At 37.0% G+C, this 6,415-nt stretch overlaps 1 protein-coding gene across 3 annotated transcripts in view; it reads right to left on the bottom strand.

Annotated features, from left to right (window-relative positions):
• LOC106462296 (zinc finger protein 436-like) overlaps positions 1 to 6,172 on the bottom strand; it is a 25,525-nt gene extending 19,353 nt beyond the window's left edge. Inside the window, exon 1 of one of the 3 annotated variants that reach the window (XM_013922195.2) lies at positions 6,117 to 6,172. The gene's annotated coding sequence lies outside the window, so the exon portion shown is untranslated. Of the gene's footprint in view, positions 1 to 471; positions 531 to 5,890; positions 5,938 to 6,116 lie in introns of those variants that run through there. The other 2 variants (XM_022389502.1, XM_022389503.1) reach the window with 2 other exon arrangements.
• Between the last annotated feature and the right edge of the window lie 243 nt (positions 6,173 to 6,415).

Raw genomic sequence — 6,415 nt, 5'->3', positions numbered from 1 at the left:
GAATGAACATAAATTATAACACAGAAACATAAATGTTTAGATGAAACAGCTTAAATCTCATAACATTATACATTTATTATTTTTATTATATAGACCTCATGTTACCGTATCAAATAACATAAAGGTGACCTTTGGTCTGTACAAAGTAAGTTGTCTTTGCTGTGTTTTAGTCAACTAGTATTTTGTAAAATACAGTCACATTTCAATTACTATACATTATATATGTATACAGATTATTGCCATTTTGAAACAAGTTCTTAAAGTTATTTTTCCTAAAAAACAGAGGAGTAAATAAAAAATTAAAACAAACAATTATCTCTTCTTGTTACAACCTCTGTACTCAATTGCTGCTTGATGTAGGTGGCTAAGCCTTTAGAAATTTTGCACGTGGAGGATATGAAAAACAATTTTTTCAAGTTTTTTATATATACTTTTGAACAACTAAAAAATCATAAATTACTACATCAATACCATAAATATTTGCCTCCATGGTCAACCACTCCAGCAGCTTGGAATTGGTAAGTGCATACTCCACTGGAAGAAAGGAGGGAAAAGTGTGGTGGAGAGTCTGCAACACCTGAGACAGTGCAATGGGTGATCATGAAACCCTATTTAGAAAAGCAGAGCACACAGATTTATTCAATCTAGGCATAGCAAGGACGGGCAGTAATCCCCGTTTGTTTTACCCATGATGTCTATGGGTGGTACGGTCTGGGATGGGCATATTATGATGCAATTTTCATCAGGAATTTACACTCTAGTGATCTTGTGAAATACCCCATCTCAAGGTTGAACATACATAACCATGGAAAATGTATAAGAATCAACGTGGATTACAGTGCGGATTTGATATAAAGATGTCTGCAAATGGTTATAGCCATCTAAGTGGAATCAATTCCAAGTACAGAAAGAAGACCTGGTCAGGCACCACTTGCCAAAGAGTGGGATCCAAAGTGAAGTTGAAGCAGGGGCCCCTGAAAGAAAAGAAAGCATTAGTGAGGGCTTACCTCATATCAAAGCCATGCCAAAGTCTGTAGAATAACCCAGGCAGCAGGTGATACCCCAAGGAAACTGATAAACAGTAGTATAAGCAGTGGGAGATGAACGCGTGCAGAGTTGTCCACATGTCTGATCATAGTATCTCTTCCAATGGCTGACAAACACAAGAGGCAAGGGAGAAGGTAAGGTGATGGATTTGATGTGAGGAAATGTGAAAGAGATCATGCTGGGAAGGAGACAAGGAGGAATAGGCCAACTGGATCAAACATCGAACCCAACTGGTCAGGGTAACTGGGAAAAGATCACAGGAAGAGGAAGGCTGCCAAGGGATAAAAAGGTGGGAACGAGGACCCCGGAAGGAAGGCGTGAGAGCATTAGAACAATGGAGGGCACAGACAGGACAGAGGAGTCTATCCGGAGCAGGACAAGGGTAGAGATGAGATATAGAGGATAGACAGATAGGGGAAAAAAAGAACTTACCTTATTAAGCCACAGAGGTCTTGGGAAGGAGAGCATAATCCGGATAGAAAATAAGGTAGGAGAAATGGTACAAGGTCCTGGTAATGTCGAGGGTGAAAACATCCAACCTACGACACCTGGAGGCTGGGAGGAGGAGGAAATATGCCTTCAAAAAGAGGTGAAACAGGAAACACATAGACAGAGGTTTGAATGGAGGTATAGTGAGGGCATGAAGAACCATGTCAATGTCCCAGTCCGGGAGCAATTGACACCTTGATGGGCAATGGAGCCAGAAGGAACGGATCAAAATGGAAAGGATAAGGGAAACAAAGACCCTGCAGAAGTGGGGAAAATTTTAATGTGTGGGATAACTTCGCCTGAAACCCTGAAATCAAGGAGACTGAGGAATTCCTCTCAAAGAGTCACGTGAGAAACTCTGAGATACAGGCAACCATTGGGTGAGAAGCCTGGAAATCCCCGAGTCAATGCCCAAGAGCAATAAATGCTCTATTTGCTTTGATAGATGGCCAAAGAAGAAAGAATGGAATGGGGTAAATGTGAAGCTACTCTGCAAAAGAAACTGGAACTCCTTGCCAAGGACTTGACAAAAGCCAGGCATGAAGACAGAGGATGGACAGCATGGGATGGAGTGCCAGTGACTGGAGTTGATGGAGCAGGTCGAGATGGAAGGGACCACCTGTAGGTGGAGCAACCGAGGAAACCAAGGTTGAGCAGGCCAGTAATGAGCAATCAGAAGGACCATGCATGGAGTGGCATGGATGAGGGAGACCATCTGATGAAGTAAATGGATGAAAGGTTAAACAAATGGGACTAGATGAGACCAATCCTGGTTGATCAAATCGAGAGCCAAGGCTTGAGGATGTGGAACTGGGGACGAAAATCAAGGTAATTTGTGATTGAGAGTGGTGGCAAAGGCATCGATATGGGGCATACCCATATATAGACAGACACACCAAAAAATGGCAGGATGCAGGGACCACTCTGTGGGATAAACTAGATCAAGTTGGGAAAGACAATCGGCTAAAGGTGGAAAGCACCCGGTACATGTCACACTAACAAACGAACGTGATGCTTGTGGGCCAAAAAAAAGAAGATTCATAGTGTGAAACCTAGGAACCTGGACCTGATGCCACCTTGGTGATTGCTGGAAAGAATCATAATCAGCTGGTGGCTGGCAAGAAAAAAGAAACTGATACAAAGCCCGACGATTAGCCAGTTTGAGAAGAGAACTCTCATCCACAAACCAATGACCTGAAACCTCCTGGTGATCCATCCAGGCATGCCAGCCCTGAAGGGATACACCCATAAACAGATGTAAATCTGATCGCAGAGGATGAAGAGTGACCCCATCTGATGTGTGGGCTCTGTTCAACCACCAATGGAGATAGTCTACAAGGGATGAGGGAAGGGACATAGAAGTATCCAAGGGATCCAAAGGATCCCTGGAGAGAATCTATTGATCATGAAGAACATATTGAAGAAACTGCATATGGGCTCTGCCCATGGGTATGAGAGGGGTCATGGAGGACCACACCATGAAAAGCGATATAACCTCTTTAGCAGTAAGTGAGGGCTTTCTGAACAGCTCATTTCATAGAATGGAGCCAGAGAGGAGAAGGTTGGGCCCGAGTGAGATGGGTGTTGAAGAAAACGTATCTGTATGTCACCACTAGGGGAAGCTATGTTAACACTTTAATATGACTAAAAATTAATAGATCAACAAAACAACAGATGGAATAATAAATGAATGGTAAACAAATCTATAACAAAATAAAAGTAGATTTTGCTTTGTTAAAAACTATAAAAATGATTTCTATGAAGAGAGGCTCAAGGATTTTAACTTTTTTTTCTGAAGCTTAGGAGAACTAGAAATTACCTAATATGACCAAATCAGATGTTTAAGATAATAAGGAGCTTGGATAAACTTTCCCTAGAAAATCTGACTGATATGTCAAATACATGCTGTGGATTCAATTAGAATTTATTATTCAAACCATTCAAATATGTCAAATGCATACTGTAGATTCAATTATAATTTATTATGTAAACCATTTGAAGCTTTGTACTGTCAGTTATAGTTTGTGTTTTAGTGGAATGCTCCTGAAGAAGCTGTAAAGCGAAGCGTTGAGTGTCCAATTAAAGAAAAACAACAATTTGATGTTCTAAGGTAATTAATTTCTGATAAGAAAATGAATAATTTATAATATACTACACCATTTTCTTATAAAAAATACAATTGTGCTTTTAATAAGTTTCACAAATATTATTATTGAGATAGCATTTTCAAGATAAAAGAAATGGAAGTGAGGATGTCTGAAGCAATGGAGCTAAAAATCACAAATAACCAATGTACATTGGATATCAGGGCTTGAAATTAGTGATCTAGCTAGCAAAAAGCCAGAGGGTTTAGTGTTTAGCAAGTGACTATTTAGGGTCATTGGAATTCTTCTACCAGTTTATAATCCAGGTATGATTATGAATATTCAGTCATGGTGTATACAATGGTCCATATTAATATTTTTTAAATTTGTCTCTAAGTATAATATTTACATAGAAAAATACATTATGATAATCCATTTCTAACCCTTTTTTTTGCCAGCTTGGCTTGTATTTTGTTATTAACTTTTAAAGTAATTCACTAATTGGCAACCATTTATTACAGACCAGAAAAAGTTCATTTCAAAATCAAAGCCCTCTCTGAAGTGATTATAACTTAGACTAGTAAGTAAATTTTTGGATCAGGCTATATTTAATTTCACAAATAAACTCTACATTATAATATAACATAATGTTTTGGGACAACAGGGGACCTATTGGTCCATCTCGGCTATTCCATCCTCTAAACTAAATTAAAACTATTATACATTTAAAAAAAAAATCTTAAACCCAGCCCTTATCATTCATATACTTATCAAGCTTTCTCTTAAATTTACTGTCTCTACAACAACTGAAAGCAAAACATTCCAAAAGCCAAACACCCTGTTAGAAAAATAAGACTGTGTTAGCTGAAAATGACTCCTACCTTGCCAAAATTTATATTTGTGTCCCCTAGTCCTACTATTCTCAGTGTTAAATATGAAAAAAAGATGATGCACCAAAACTATCAATTCCCTGTACAATCTTAAACACATAAATCAGATTCTCTCTCTTCTTTTTTCAAGAGAAACAATCTGAGAGATTTCAACCTCTCCATCCCAGACACCATTCTAGTAACCCTCCCTTTCCAACAATTCAATGCCCTTCCTAAGGTAAGAAGCCCAATACTGAATACAATACTCCAAATGTGGCCTAACCAGTGACCAATACAATGAAATTAGATTAACCTTATTAGACTTGTATTCAACATTTCTGTAGATACAACTTAAAATCCTATTTGCCCTACCACTAGCAACAGCACACTGCCTGAATGGCTTAAGAGACTGATCAACTATTACATCAAGATTCCTTTCTTTCATGACACTGTTAAGGTTATTCCCATCTAAATTGTATTTATAATTCAAATTATGATAACCCACATGTATTATCTTACATTTATTATAATTAAAACCCATTTGCCATTTATTTACCCAACTCACTATATGATCTAAATCCTTTTGTAAATTAGCAGCATCTTTTTCACAGCTACCAACACCCAAGACTTTATGATCATTTGCAAATTTATGTAATTTATTGACCATTCCTTCATCTGTCATTGGGGTAAATAAAAAAGAACAAAGGTCCTAAGACTGAGCCCTGAGGTACCCCACTTGTAACAATCCTCTGCTTTCTTCCATCCAGCCACTCTTCTATCCAATTTGCTAACTTATTCCCCATGCCTATAGAGACTATTTTTTCACAAGCCTTTTATGTGGCACCTCGTCAAATGCTTTATGAAAATTCAGATACACCAAATCTACACACTTATCTACACATTTACATAAGCAGTAACCTTTTCAAAGAATGTCAAAAGATTTGTAAGGCAAGGTTTTCTCTTAGTAAAACTATGTTGACTATCCAATAAAATGCTAAACTTTGTTAAATGACTTTGCAAAGCATCTTTTATCAGACTTTCCAAAACTTTTCCCACAACTGATGTAAGGCTGATGGACCTATACTTATTAGAACAATTTTTTATCATCTCCTTTGAAAAGATAAGTGACATTAAACTTAAAGTTTGAGTCTTGACGTTACAAGTAACTGTTGCCAGTGTTGGTTAAAACTTAGTTTTCTTTTAATTATTAAACTACAAACATATAAACTGATACATTCTAACGTCTACGATTAAGAAGGTTAAAATCTGGCTAATTTTGTGTATAGGTCAGCATATGCTATATATGTTAGAATATCCGCAGCATAACTTTGCTGCAACTTACAAGTACAACCCAATTTGACGTTTCACAACCCTCACGCTAAGCCTACTGACGAGTATTACCGTTTCCGAACTTATCTTTGTTCAGTCTTTATACTAGTTTATATAGACTTAACACACACTATCACGTATATTAAAGCCTACGGTATTTATACTTATAGTTGGGCCTTTAGACTTAGAATATTAATAAATAAAACAGTAAAAATGATTTCATCAGTAATATTACTCAGAAATAAATTTGTACAAAACAAAGACCTTTTTTAAACTTAAAGTAAATAATACAACTTACGAAGACGACTCTTACAAGATCCCGTATGTCGCCGAACCAGAATTATTTTTAAGTTCTAACTTAGGTAAATATGTGCATCATGATAAATAGAGACAAGAGTGAATCCCCCTTTGAACTAAAAAAAAATAAATAAAATAAATTCAAACGTTTCCATTTCCTAGTGTTTAGACATAATGCATTCATAACAATCAACAGTACTTTATAATACTTGCTCATTAAACAAAAAGTCGCAAAATTAAAAATGTAATTTTTTACACTCTAATCTTTAGTATTTTATTGTCCTCAAGTGGCACAGCGGT

Source organism: Limulus polyphemus, unplaced genomic scaffold (genome assembly GCF_000517525.1).
Source record: "Limulus polyphemus unplaced genomic scaffold, Limulus_polyphemus-2.1.2 Scaffold1136, whole genome shotgun sequence".
Taxonomy (NCBI): domain Eukaryota; kingdom Metazoa; phylum Arthropoda; class Merostomata; order Xiphosura; family Limulidae; genus Limulus; species Limulus polyphemus.
The sequence above is the reverse complement of the archived record's forward strand: the minus strand, read 5'-3'. Positions and strand labels throughout refer to the sequence as shown.